Genomic DNA, 14,576 nt, shown 5'->3' on the forward strand with positions numbered 1-14,576 from the left:
TGACAAGCTTTTTCCAGTGTGAATTGCGTTTTCATATTTACATAAAATGTGCGTAAATAAGTGCTCCTCTGTTAGCAGCGCCCGCACTAAAACTTTTGAGACATTATTTGGTTTCCAAAAACCAAAGTGAATGCGCTCGAGAATGCAGGTGCTGCTGCTTTAATTAAACGGGCACGATTTCTCTTCAGCCAGGATGCATGAATAGTACCGGTGATTGTGTTGTTCCGTTCCCAGCCCTGCTGTATAGCGTCTGATTAAACTCTATTGCTGATTCGAGGCTCCAGCTGCAATGTTGTTTCACAATCCACTGGAGCGAGCAGCGAGCGGCGAGCAGCGGAACACAAGCAGGCTGCTCGTCGCTGGAGATGTAGCCGGAGCGGTAATTGCCGCAATGCTTGGTGAAGGGAAAGTTGAGGAAACGAAGCCAATAAACCCAACGTTACTGTATCGAATGTTGGTTCCATGCTGTTCTTCATCCTCATCGCCCATTACGGTTGCTTTTAACATTTGGCTTAGTTTATGTGTGTGATTACAACACTCCCAAGAGGTTTCACATGGCTGAACATAAAACAATTGTGCTTCTGTTTGAATATGAAAGTCAAGTGTTCAAGTGTGAAAGTACTAGGCAGCTCTTTAAACTGTATCTTTGCCACATCTAGATCCTGCTGAAACTTTATTGGAACATACACTGCTCGTCTGCTCCTTTGACCCAATTCATTTTCTGTAAACTGTGCTGTGATTATTTTAAATTGGTTAGTTTTCCAGTTTGGTATTACAATTGAACAGCATTACTGAATTATACTGCACACTGTACTCATACTTTACGGCCTGTTTTCTAGTACTGGAACATCTGCTGTATAATTCACTTGACATCTGTGGTAATAATAGTAATAGTAATAAAAAATAATAAATCTGGATCAATCATATTTTCTGGTGCTGCTCCTCAGCAAAATGCTGACATCTAGAACCTCATATATGGGTGTATATGGGCTGATTTGATCACCAACCAGTGTTTTAAAATGCTCCATTTTCAAGTGCGTCCAGTCAGTAGGTTTCCGGGTAATTATTGCACAATTAATTGCCATCAAGGGACCAGTGGCTGCTGTAGCCAGAGGAGGCAGGCTAGCGCAGCATATGAAGGCTTTTCATCGTACAGAATGAGGAGTCGTTGTCAGGGCGTTACCTGGAGGCGGTTCCTACATTGTCCTTCATTTCTCATTTGAAACGTCAGATGAAACCATCGTTCAAGGCAGAGCGAGGTTTATTTGAACTGTGATTGAGGTCTTGGGAGGGGGGGTGGGGGGTGGGGGGGAGCATACTGTTTCGGTGGACATGGCAGACATTGGCCAAGTATGCGGCCAAGTCTGATTTGTTCAATTCTGGCTTATGAGAATGAGAAGATAACTCCTGTTAGCTAAGTTTGCTCACGAACAAAAAGTGACTTATAACTGCTCCACATACTGGCACACTTTAATGTGCATGCGCACCTACTGGTTCCCATTCACACGTGGTCCCTTCCAGAACATTGCTGTGGAAGGCTGCGGGTGTGAAAAGGGTTTGTGTGTGTGTGTGTGTGTGTGTGTGTGTGATTGTGTGTGTGTGTGTGTGTGCGCGTGAGAGAGAAACAGAGAAAGAGAGAGATCCTTAATGAGTCATTGAAATGAGCCACATTAACTTGCTGCTTTAATGCATCTCCTCTGAAGATGCCGCACATCGCTTTTCTCTCAAAGTGATAGATATGTGCAGTTAATTGCGTGCAACAGCCCACCAACTGAGAGTCATAAAATAAGTTTTACAATATTAGTTAAAATGTGAAATTCCCCCCTCATTCCAGCACCTTACACCCAATTGTGCCAAAGTGTGTGTGTATATTAGTCTGGCCATACCTCACAGCTCAGCCAAGTTGCATGAAAACATGAAAAAAAAAACAAAACAAAAAAACTGAAATTTCAGCCTCTCTTCGAGAGGAATGAAAGTCAAAATTTCTTCATTTAAAAAAGCCAACGCTCCCGTTTTGTATTTGCGTCTGTCAGTTATAGCTACAGGGGTGTTGGGGTTTGCGGTGGTGAGAGGGAGGAGAGAGTGCCCCTCCTCACCCCCACGGTTGAGCCTGACATGTAGACGCTATAAAGGGGTTTTTTATGCGTTCACGCCGCTCCCAGCTCCCGAGCTCGTTACACCCTCCAAACAGCCCTGCTGCTCGCGTGCCTTCGAGACCGCGTGATAGCTCCTCGTGTTTTCGGGCTGGTCGCCCTGCCCTTCTGCAGCGGCATCGCTTTCTCCATGCGACGCAGCGATGCTGTCCAGGAAAAAAAATTTCTCCTCAAAAAAAAAAAAAAAAAACCTGTGATGGCAGCTCTGGGGCTAGCCTTAGCATCGCAATAACATGAGGAGAAATGGTACTGTGGTGTTATTTGGAAGTTTCAAAGATTTTTTTTTTTTTACTCTGTAACAGTTCTTGAAGATCTGTTTCCTCGTTTAGGATGTGAAGGGGAATTCATTCACTTTCCTTTGAAATCGTCATTTTATTACAGAAATAAGACCTCAGCGTACTTGGTAAGTTAATCTTTTATCTGATGCTGTCCTGGGTTTGTCTGGCAGCCAGAATTATGTTCTGGTAACCTGTCCCTTTGCTAACCCCGACCACCACCACTCCACTGCACTCAGGCCTTCTTACCCCCCACGTACCTGGAGCTGTTTCAGTCTTTCTGAGCATTGTACAGTAAGAATGGCTTTTTTTTTTTTAGAGTGTTTTGCTAATTGTGACCTGCCAGGTTCAAAGTTGCCGATAGTTTGGCGACGCGTGGAGCTGAACCGAGTCTTTAGCGTGTTCGCCTCAGGGCTACAACCTCAGCAAGTTGAGCCCTGGGTCAGGCCAACGGCCCCTAAAACATTTACGCCACGGACTCAGTAAACGCCTCACAGTGATGAGCAGCTTCTCTTTATTTTCACTGTGCTTATCATACTGCACTTTCTCTCTGCCCACTGGCTTTCCGCCCAACCAGGCCCCCGTGGGCCTGGGTTTACTGGCTAGCATAGACGAGCCAGCGGAATTAATGAGGAGAGTATTGACAGTGTAGGAGTGGACAGAAATGCAAATGCCAGAGCAGAAATATGGCTTGCGTGGCGTTGACAACAGCGTTGCATTCTCGGGCATTCGGTAGCTTTAATAAAAATGTGAAGATACTGTACAGAACGGCAAATGGGCCTTTTTTTTTTTTCATCAGAAAAATTCTAAACTGTCGCCCGCTGAGTCATGGCTCCATTGTGAGCGTGAGTGGCTTTGTTTGGCAGTACAGTGAATCACCAGGCCTCAAAAGCCATTTTCCCTCCATGAAAGCAATAATAGATCTTCAATAGTATTCTAAAGAACCAATCATTTCACAGAGGACTATCTTAATTAGCTTTTAATCACATAGGCTTCTAGAACCACTGACTGACCCTGGGTTTTTTTTTAATGTCCATGTCTTTTTGTCTAAATCACGATATTTTACCCACTGAAATAGGAAAGTGTCCTTATGAAGCTGCAATGATTGCACATTATGGAAGTACTGGGGTAAAAATGCAGGACCCCTTCCTGCTTTCATTTTGTATATAAAAATCTAAGGTGTATTAATGGATGGTAAATGGACTGCATTTATATAGCGCTTTTATCCAAAGCGCTTTACAATTGATGCCTCCCATTCACCCATTCACACACACCAACGGTGAAAGGCTGCCATGCAAGGTACCAATCAGCTCGTTGGGAGCAATTAGGGGTTAGGAGTCTTGCTCAGGGACACTTAGACACACCCAGAGCGGGGGATCAAACCGGCAACCCTCCGACTGCCAGACAACCGCTCTTACCTTCTGAGCTATGTTGCCCTATTACAGCTTGCATAGGGGAATACAGTATGATGCTTCATCTTTAAAATTCTGCAGACTATTCTATAGTCTGGTAAATGTAATTACATTCATTTAGTTTCTACATTTTCTTTTGCAGGGCTTGAAACTTACTGGAAAGCCTCATTGTTCATGTGTTATGTTAAGGCTACCAGACTTAGGAATGCCACCAAGGCTACTCTGGGGTCTCAAGTGGGTCTGCACGATGAACCAAGAAGAGAAGGCATCTGTGTCCACATAGTTTCGGGACCCCATGCTTTATAATCCAGCAATACAAGGGCCGGCCTTATTAAATATGATCGTGTTATATACCAGGGGTCACTCGTGCACAGGAGGAGGTGGAAACACATTAATCATGAGCACCGGCTGCAGTGTGTGATCACCTAACCTTTTGCTACCTTTTAAAAACTCTGATGGAACTGACCTTTTTGGGTTTCCAGCATTACCTTTTTCTGATGGGATGGGAGAGAATTAGAGTTGTTCACCTCCCCCGCCTCTCATCTGCCCTGTTCTGTTTTCGGCAGTCGCGGGGCGCGAATTTATGATTTCCTCACGCCGAAGGTTGAATTCTGGTGGAAAAAATTGCAAAGGCGTTTAATATGGCGTGAACTGTGAGCCGATCCGGAAATGAGCGGTCAGGGCACTCTTGGGCCGCGTCCCTTGTCAGCGGGCCGCCCACCAGCAGGAGGTGCATGGGATCTTAATGCCTCCGATGCACAGTCTGAAGGAAACAAGGGAAACGGGCAGGAGCCAACCAGAGGCTGGCGGCAGCGAGCGCATGTTCAGATCCCCCAGTGGGCGAGCTATTAATGTCCCTCCGTCTGCCTTCCCCATCAATGAGCCCCCCGCCATCTAATAATATGCTGTCTCTCTGATTACCTCCCATTAGCTAAAGTGCACAGGACGCTCTCTGTAAAAAGAAGCTGTTGCCATGGTAACCTGCTGCTCAAGTCGCCCCGTTATTTTTTTCTGGTGATTCAATTTTCTTTTTGTTTGTTTGTTTTCCCACTCTGTGCAACACGAGCAAGATATTAACGGCCTATTTGCTGCCGGCTAATGTAAGGTCGCCCCAGAAGAAATTGCAGGCTTGAATAAATAACGCTTTATTTAAAAATTACAAAATAAATACAAATAAATATGCTCGGCTTTGTGTTTTTCCTCAGATGATGATGTTCCGTCTGCGTGGATCTTGGTTGGTCTGAGATCTTCGGAGCGTTGGCAAATAAGCCTCAATGTCGAGATAAGGGAAAATGGAACTAACAAATAAGAAAAATATGCACTTCAAAGATTCTGTTCCTTATAACCCACAAATGTCCACACTCTCCCCAGCCCCTACCCTCCTGGTTTCATAATGCTCACATAAAGTGAGTCAGGAATAAGCAATGGATTTCAGCAAATGACCTTTTGTTTCTCAGAGCTTGCCACTCTGAGGAACAATGCGGAACCCTGAACCAGGCCCATATGAGCAGACAAAGACCGTGCCAGGCATGGATTATTTATTTGACATTTTGCATCTCACATTGAGTTCTCTCTCTCTCTCTGCCCCACTCTTTTTCTTGGACTTTTTTTTCTTTTTTATCTATCAAGCCAAGGAAAATTGAGGTACTTGCAATTTAAGTTAGATGCGGGTTCCAAATTGATTTGAATCTCTGCTTGGAAGTGGTGTGGGGGACTTAAAATGGCTGGATTAATGAGTTGGGAGGCTAACTTCAGTCCTATTCTAGTAAAATCCCTGGTACCAAACCCAGACGTCTGGAGCCCCAATTCAGCTTGCAATATTCCATCCAAGAGAAAAGCAATTTGTTACATAACTGGTAAAAAATGCAGTATAAATAAGTAATGTGTATGGTTCTTTTTTGCATTGGTATGTTCCCTGGACAAAAGCTACCTACGCAGAAAATGACAATTGCTTATGTTAATCGTGCTATTCAGACACTGTTTAGTGCTTTCGTCTACTCCCCATGTCCTCAGTGTAACACAGTGTCCCTTACAGTGCTTAACATGGCAAACAGCTCAGACTTGCACGCGGTTAAAAGCTCCTCCGGTTTTGGGAAGAGGGAGTCGTGCCTGACGTGGTTGATGGTTTTTTAATTCTGCCGTTTAGCTTCTCCGCCGCTACAAATTCACTTACCGTCCCGGAAAATGAACGAGCAGCGCGGGAGACGTCCCAGAGTCCTTTGCCATATAATTTCCCGATCGGAGCTGGTGGCTGCAGTTGTTTTCCGTCATAGCGGGCTGGCTGATTGGTGAGTAAGATGTTTGCAGGGGGAAACAGGTACAGACGAAACAACCGCGGCAGCAGTCGGCAGCAAGGAGACAAACGGCTTCAGAGCTGATGGCTTTTTAACAATGTGTTTTGCTTGTGAAGGAGCGTGCTCAACAGGGAGTAAGTGAAAGATGAGAGAGTGGGAGAGAGAGGAACAGGAACTCGTCTAAAAACAACAAGCAGGCATTGCTTTGTTCAATCCAGCCCCTTTGTTACAAACATACATTTATAATCATGCAGCCCTAGCAAAAAGGCAACATTTAAGGTCTTTCAGTAAGGCTTTGTCACCATCATCATCATCATCATCATCATCATCATCATCACCATCATCATCATCATCTTCAGCTGCAAAAACAGTTGCATCATCAGTGATATTTTCTAGCCTGCTTCCTGGTGTTCATGCCTCACCTCTAATTTAAATTCTAAGGAGTTTCTTTTAATAACCGACTCTTGTGCCCCATTTACCATTTTCAGGCTCACGTCGCTGTTGCATATTGGACCATTTTCTGTACCCTTGGGTCTTGGACTGAATGTTGTAGTGCTGGCAGGAAATGTTTACAGCACAACCCTGGCACACTAATGCCAGTTAATGCAGTTCTCCTCTTTTCTCTCTATCATCCTGATGCATAAGCTAATACGGAAAAATACAACGAAAGAACGGAATGTGGAAATGTCGTGTCCAGTGAGCGGCGACCGTGTCTACGAATGGGATGTGGAATCGGTTTATTTGTAAGCACTGGAGAGGTGAGAGGTTGTGGGAGGGAATCTGTCTGAGGCTGAGTTTTCAGAGCATCTTGCCAACGATGGGCCCAAACAGGGCTGGCCCTAGCATTTTGGTGGCCCTAAGCAAATCTGTTCAATCCTGTCGAGCGGGGTTCCGCCATAGGGGATGAATAACGTAATTGCGAAAATAATGTTATTTATCTTAGATAAAAATTGGATCGTGTGGCCCCCCCTCGTGGTCGTGTGTCCACCCCCCCGCCCCCCCCAAGGGGTTGTGGTCCTAAACAACCGCATAGACCATTTATGCCAAGGGCCGGCCCTGGGCCCAAATTTGAAGCCATGGCCTGGAAGAGAAGAGTATATCCCTGTGAAAGCTGAGCGAATCACCTTCTGTTAGGGTGCACCTAGCTCTACAACCGCCCTCACCAGTACGATTGAAAACTACTCTTGTTCCCAGGGGAAAAACATGGCAGATACCAGACCTATTAGTTGGTTGACATTGCTTAATGCTAACATATGGTCTTCCTCACAAGCTTGTTGCAAGCTCCCAAACAGAACTACAAGGCCATATGTTAAGCAAGACAAATACATTTGTCTTCTACCAGGTAAAGACATGAACTTGTTTCTTCAGGTGGAAAACCTTGCTCACTTTTGAAAATTACAGTTAAAGCCCAGCTCCTTTGTTCCACTGTCATTCCTTAAAACAGCCCCTCGGTTGCACTTTCCACTAAACATGAGATGAAAGCTTTCTGAGGAGAACAGACGATAGAAAAAGACCTCTGAAGTGATGGGATTGCTCTGTCTTTCACAGAACATTAATTTTCTAACTCACGCTCAGGTCAACCTGAAGGGAACTAGCCCTTTGAGTGACAGACAGGCTGTTGGAGAGAGAGTGAGAGCACTGTAATGAGAAGAGTTTCCTCTGTATCTGCACACATCTAGATGACAACCAGTCTAAGTTTGAGTCCAGAGACAGGGGTTCAATAATTGCATGGCAGCATGGAATAATGGCTTGGGCCCTGGAACAATGAGCTGAGTGTTTTTAAATCTGGATGGAGTGTGACAATTCAGCACACAAACCATGCACGTTCGCTCAGTTTTTTCCTTTAGAATCTGGCTTCTGAAATGAACAACTGAATGTGTAAGTCACTAATTAATGTCTATTAAGCAATTAAAATATGATTTTAAATCTACCCTACCTCATAACGCAGGTCATTACCTTCCGTGCAATAGTAAGAATGGTTTTCGTCGATATTAAGTCACAAATTCCAAGAGTAACTGCTGTTTTTGATACTGCAGTTCGGAAGTGATTTAATACACATACGCTGTAGGTCGCAAAAAAGCGTGCATTTTCTTTATGATATTGCGGATTGCTCTTGGCGGAGAAGTACAGGATTATCCGTTCGAGCACTGCATTCATCATGCCGGTGCGAGTGGCAGATAGCGTAAAACATTACTGGCACGGTAAACAATAGCACGAGAGGGCGGAGAAAGAAAAGGTTAATGGTGATGAATGGTCACCCTTTTCACGTCCCTAATTCTTTATTAAAGCCCCAGGAACAAGTGCAATAAATCACCTTTTTCTGAATGCCGGCGCGTGAGAGCGCTGAGCGGTCGGCCCCTGGCACATGACAGCGGTGATAATGCGTGGGTCTCCCGCCTCCCAAACGGCTCCTTTGATATGAAACAATGCGTCGGCAGATTTGACTGGCGAGCGCAGGTGAGATCGGTGCCGGGCCCGGCGTCGCGCTCATCGCCGGGGCCTGGCTTTTTTGTCAGCGCTCGATGTTTCAAGCCTCGCCACTCTCCCCGCTTCCGCGAAGACCCCCCTCAGGTCAGCGCCGGCTTTTTAAAAGCGATTAAGAGCGCAGAATTAATCACACGTTTAATGGCCCGAACTAATTAGCTCGCCCCTACGGAACCAGATGACGCAGGGTCTTGGCGGCAGCCCTAGAGGAACAGGACTCCATTGTTGGAAGTCCGGACTCTGAACGCCACGGAGACGACGATGGGAGACGCGCTGTGCCTCCGTAATTAATGGACTGGATCTGGCACGGCCTGTTTGCAGTCAGTGCTCTTCCTCTGCCCAATGTGCAAAGCAGCTCAACGCGGCGGGAGCCAAGGCGTAATGGTGTGTAGCGATGAGCTGTGGGGGGGCATTAGGAGCATGGTGGCCAGGCAGAAAATCCTGGCCCAGTAACACCGTTGCTGTGGCACGGAGGGTGGCCCAGGATGATGAGGTCATCATCCATGGTGAGATTGGAGACACGGGAAGATGAAGTAGGACAGAACGGCCCCACACCCACAACTAGAGGTAGATGCATAAACACTGAATGGCCAGTATATATTAAACTGGTGGAAAAGTTATTTTGTTTGCACTCAGTGTAAATATCCCCATCTAGAATAGCTGGTTGCGTGTTATTTTGGGCCATTGGTATCTGTTATTGTGGTGTTGCAAAAGGTTTGAATAAAAGGTCCTGATTTGATCTTATCAAATGTCGGAAGACCAGCCTTTTCCAAATATTCCACGGTGACATTTAGCAGATCCTCAGCATGTGTACCTACAAATCTCCGTGCTGCCAGATTGTGTCAGTGCTCTTATTATACAAAGTACAGATACCCTGCTCCTGTTACTTTCTTATTTCACTGAATGGAGAAATCTGTCTTTTTTCTGGGAACCATTTCACCTGGCCAGTACAAAAAGAGATGCTATAAAACGTTGTACTCTTCGGCCTCAGCAGGCTGGGACCGTGATGAAAAAAAACACGAGAAGGAAGAAAAAAAAAACAGTTAGTTGCGTGACCTTGGCGATATGGGAACAACCCCACCCCCCCCCACTCTGCTTTGATCAAGAACCCATCGCTACCCTACCCGTCACTATCACTCGCGGTAACCTACGGCGACAACTTAACAACCTTTCCGAAATCAACCTGCCATTATCGTTTCTTCACCGGCGCCTGGGCCCCGGTGTGTGGTCTACACTACACACTCTTCCCAGCAGCCTGTGCTGCTGAAAAGGTGAGATCTCCATTTCATCCGGCAGAAACAGGGGGATGGAACCGGAGAGAGAGAGAGAGAGAGATGGAGATGACCAATTGAGAGCCACTAGGAACCTCTTCCTCAGAGGAGCTTGAAGAAGGCCATGTCTTACAACATGACAGTGATAAATTAACTGGTTTCTGTATCTGGACAATGTGTGTACAAAAATAAAACAAGTTAACAAAAAAAAACAAAAAAATTGGCGCATTATGCAGGATTTATTAGCCTTACGGTGGTCCTATGTTAACAATTAAAAAAATTTCCTCTTCAACTATCACCAGAGACACATTCTACAACAGAGTTTTTACCATAGCAACCAACTTGTGTCCATTCTTACAGCTGAGATATATACTGAAGCAATAGCCAGGTTAAGTACACTTGCTCATATGGGTTTACAACACCCAGATCCCATTACCCAACGGGAATCGACCTGACCACCCTTTGGTACAAGCCCAGTTCCTTTACTTCCACGGGTGCTACAGTCTCAGGGTGCCGCATCATTTAGCATTTTTCATAATTTTCATTTTAATTTCAGAATAACCTAATCAGCGTCAAAGCGTGTTCAATTATAGCAAAAACGTGCATAAAGTTTGACAGGCTGGCTTGCCGTGGACTACTGATGTCCTTAGCTAGTTTTTGCATAATATATATTCTGACTAATGATCTGCATTTTATGCCTTATCCAAGGCTTTCCAGTCTGATGGCCAAACATTCAGTCTGGTTCTAAAACTGATCCAGATACGACAAAGTGAATCCGCCTTTTCAGGTACCATAGTCTTTGGTGTGATTGGGGTGTGGCTCTGCTGGGAGCACTGTTCAGACGCTGCTGGGATGAATGGAACCTCTGACTGCAGAATGCCTCATTTGACTATAGCGCTTACCAAAGAGCTTACAATGTGATGTTCATTCTGCATTCACACACACACACATCACACACCACAGTGTAAGCGCTCTATGCGTACCAACAGCTCGTGGGGAGCAATAGGGGGTAGGGCGCACGGACAGAACCTCCAAGATCGACCCGCACCCTGCTGCCAGCACTGCCTTTTCTTCTCCTGAGGTGTTGCGGATCTATAAGAGTGGACGTACGCCTGCGTTTATGTGTTCGCATTATGCCGGGGTGATGGTCCGTAGGAGACGCACTGAGCTTAGCACCGAGCCCTCGTACAAAGCAAAGCAGTCACGTTGTGTTTAATGGTCCAGTGGGGGAATCTCTTCTCAAGGTTTTGGTGAAATGTGTGAACCTGGAATGGCTGGACGCACCTGCTGCTGAGCCATTGCACTGGTACTGAGAGGCATTACTATAATGCATGCTGCCGGTAACCTGACACAAGCCAACACTTAGTCTAGGTGGATTTGTGGAACATCATTTTCCATATTTGTAGAAAAATGCACTTTCCCAGGGTCAGGGACAGAGCCATAACGATTTGGCTGAATGAAATGATCTACTCACATTTAACTCACGCAGCAAACATCTCTGTAATCGCACTTGCAGTTGAATAAGTTCAGCGAGAAATATTGTTTTTATTTATGTTTGTTTAACAGTGACATAAAATTGGCTCCTTGATTGGAATGGAAGACATTTTGTCTCGAAGGGTTGTCACGTCTTTTTGCTTTGTGCCTCGCAGTTATTAATTTAAAGAGAGATGAGTCAGTCTAGCTTTTACAGCCATCACTCGTGAAATGGGATGCCTGTTTATAAAATATTAAGGAATGTATCCTGGACAGCTATTGAATTACAGCCCACATCAGAGCATTTGTATTGTGGAGATATTGCAAATTGTAGCCCAGTGGACAATGCTGTTCACGGTGGAATTGATGGAATCAGTGGCGTGGATACATTCACAGGGGATAAAAAAAAACATTTAGCCGTTTAACGTCTGGGGATTTCCATTCCCAATAGATATGTGCTGTTGGAAGTTCGTTGAGGGGGGGGCGGGGTTAGCCTATGGGTGTGGGCTCAAGGAATTGCGTGTTATGCATTCAAACGACGAAGCGCTTCTCGTCACATTAATACCGCTAATTAAATCAGCCGCCGCTTGGGAGAAATTCAACTCGACGCTACACAAAACAATGCACAAAAAAATTCGGTATCACCCGTCTCTGATGGTGTCACCCGGTGCGGTTCGCACCCCCCGCACCCCCCTAGTGACGCCTCTGGTTACGAACGTCGCATATGCCAGAGATTGTCTCCTACCACTAGCACACATTAGCCTCCGACCCCTGCCCATGAGAGAGATCGCTCTGCGCACCCCATGGGCAGATGCATTTTTACTATGCACTGAGGAACACAATAGGCTACATCGCTCCTCCCCGCCCTCGTCTTCTCATTCCTGCAGCTTGATTGGCCAGTGCTCTGTTTTTCCCAGGTACGGAGAGAGGCTGCTCTCTCTTTGACTTCTGTCCAAGACAGATTTTGAACGAGGCAACATTTTGGCGTTGCTAATGTTGATAATGAACTTTTCATTAAAGTGATATGGGTTCCCACGAGCCATGTTTTTGGCCAGTTAAATAAGGAACGTACTATTATTTGGCTTTCATTTTAATGAACTAACTGGCTTTAATTTTGCTCTGAGGACATTAAATATGTACCTCCAGAGATCCAGAGTTTTTTCTCATGCTCACTCAGGCACCAAATCCCAAAACTGACCTCAGCCGTTACAATCCAAGATCATCTGGAGTGTGAAAGAAAATAAATTACAGCGCTTGGAAAAAAAAGATAAACAACCATAAAAATGAATTGAAACTAATCAAATGCATCATGAGAGTGGGGATAGGTTCAGCCTTGAAGTTCAGCTCTTGAAGTGAAAACATGTGGCATTAAAAACTTTTAACTGAAAATAAAAAAAAAGAAAAGAAAAGTTTAACAAAGAGTTAGTTACCTGTGGAGATGGGTAGGGCAGTGGAATGACTGGAGTGGGAATGGAGGTATGGATAATGGGAGTAGTGGGTAAAAGCTGCCAGAACAGTCAGCGGTCCATGTAAGGGGCCATGAGGGACATTGCCTCAGCTTTCTTCCTGGTGTTGGTGTTGAACATTTTGTGTACATACGTGAAAAGACATAATATTGCACTGGAACGGAGAGGTATGTCATTCTGTTACCTCATCTAGATCATAACAGTATTATTTGTGATATTTTATTAAAAAGGAAATATAAGAAAAAAGGTGTTTTCACATTGAAAGTTTTCATGGATAAAAAAATGTTCTTTGGCAGACTTTCAGAACTTTTTTTGGTGAAAAAGTTTATTTTTAATTTAGCACTTACTTTTGGTCTCTTGTCAAGCTGAGTATGATAGTTACGGTGAACATTTTCTCTGAAGTTTTCCCTGAGAAAATAAAGTGATTCTATTCTATTCTATGATAATTATAGTTTTAATGTTAGTTACATATTTTAAAGTGACTGGAACCATACACAACCAACATTGAGGTCCAAAACAGTGGATAAGATATACTGAAGACATATAGCTTCATGACTCAGCATAAAATAAATATTTAACGTTGGCCATGTAACAGCTTGATAAACAACCCAATAATTTACGTCTGATGCCTCCTTGATTGCGGTAAAAAAAATAAAACATTTAAACAACAAAATAAAAATCAGGAAAAATCTGGCAAATAAATGGGTGAATGTTTTTATATGCACTGCAATAAACAAGCATATATGTCATTTCTGCATGTATACTGCCTTTCTTTCATAGCGTGTAATGATGTTTTAGCCTGGCAGACCAACAAGGTTTTTCTCAGTGTGAGCATCTTACTATGTAATCACTGGGATAAAGAAATATATGACAACGCATAAACTGTTCAAAATGTAGCAGCTATTTGAATTCAGCTTTGCCCAGAGCCCAAGGCCATACATTGTGCCTTATTTCCTAGTTTGTAATGACTGTTTATTTCCAGTTTTTCCCCCATAATGTGTTGTGACACCATGAGAAATATCTCAAAAAGCAACTGCAGTGCATTTCTAGATTCTGTGCCCCATAATACGAACATGATTTGGATAACTGCTCTAAAATCACAGCTGTGAGTTCACATCGATGCAGTGCTGTCTCCCAGCTCTTTGTCTCGGGTTCAAAATTAAAATAAAAAAGAATTCATTCTCATGGGCTCTTTCGACTGTGTGATCAGCGCCAGGAGTCTGAGATGTTTGGAACAGCGCTGTGCAGATCCGGCGTAGTGCAGAGATAACGGCCCTGTCATTAATTCTCTCTGCCTCTCTGCCGAGGCGTCGCTTGTCCACCCCGACATCCTCTCAATCTTATTAAGTTTAACGTTTGACAAGAATGTCCACATTAATGAGTTCGGCCTTTAGAATCACAACCCGAGGAGCCAGCTGGTGATTTGACGGGAGCTGCTTGTTCTTGGGTGGGATCGGGTGGATGATTACGCGTTTCGATATTGTTAGCCTAGCGGAAAGTTAATTGTGGGCATGCCAATGGTGGTGGGCTGGCCGTACTCTAGCTGCGGCCTGTCCTGCCAGGCGGTACAACATAACGTAATGTGGCGACATAGCTCAGGAGGTAAGAGCGATCGTCTGGCAGTGGGAGGGTTGTTGGTTCGATCCCCCGCCCTGGGGCGTGTCGGAGTGTCCCTGAGCAAGACACCTAACCCCGTGTCCGCAGAACCTGCTGTGGTGAAAGCGGGGGGGAGTGAGTCAGCCATTTTA

This window comes from Anguilla rostrata, chromosome 9 (genome assembly GCF_018555375.3).
Source record: "Anguilla rostrata isolate EN2019 chromosome 9, ASM1855537v3, whole genome shotgun sequence".
Taxonomy (NCBI): Eukaryota; Metazoa; Chordata; class Actinopteri; order Anguilliformes; family Anguillidae; genus Anguilla; species Anguilla rostrata.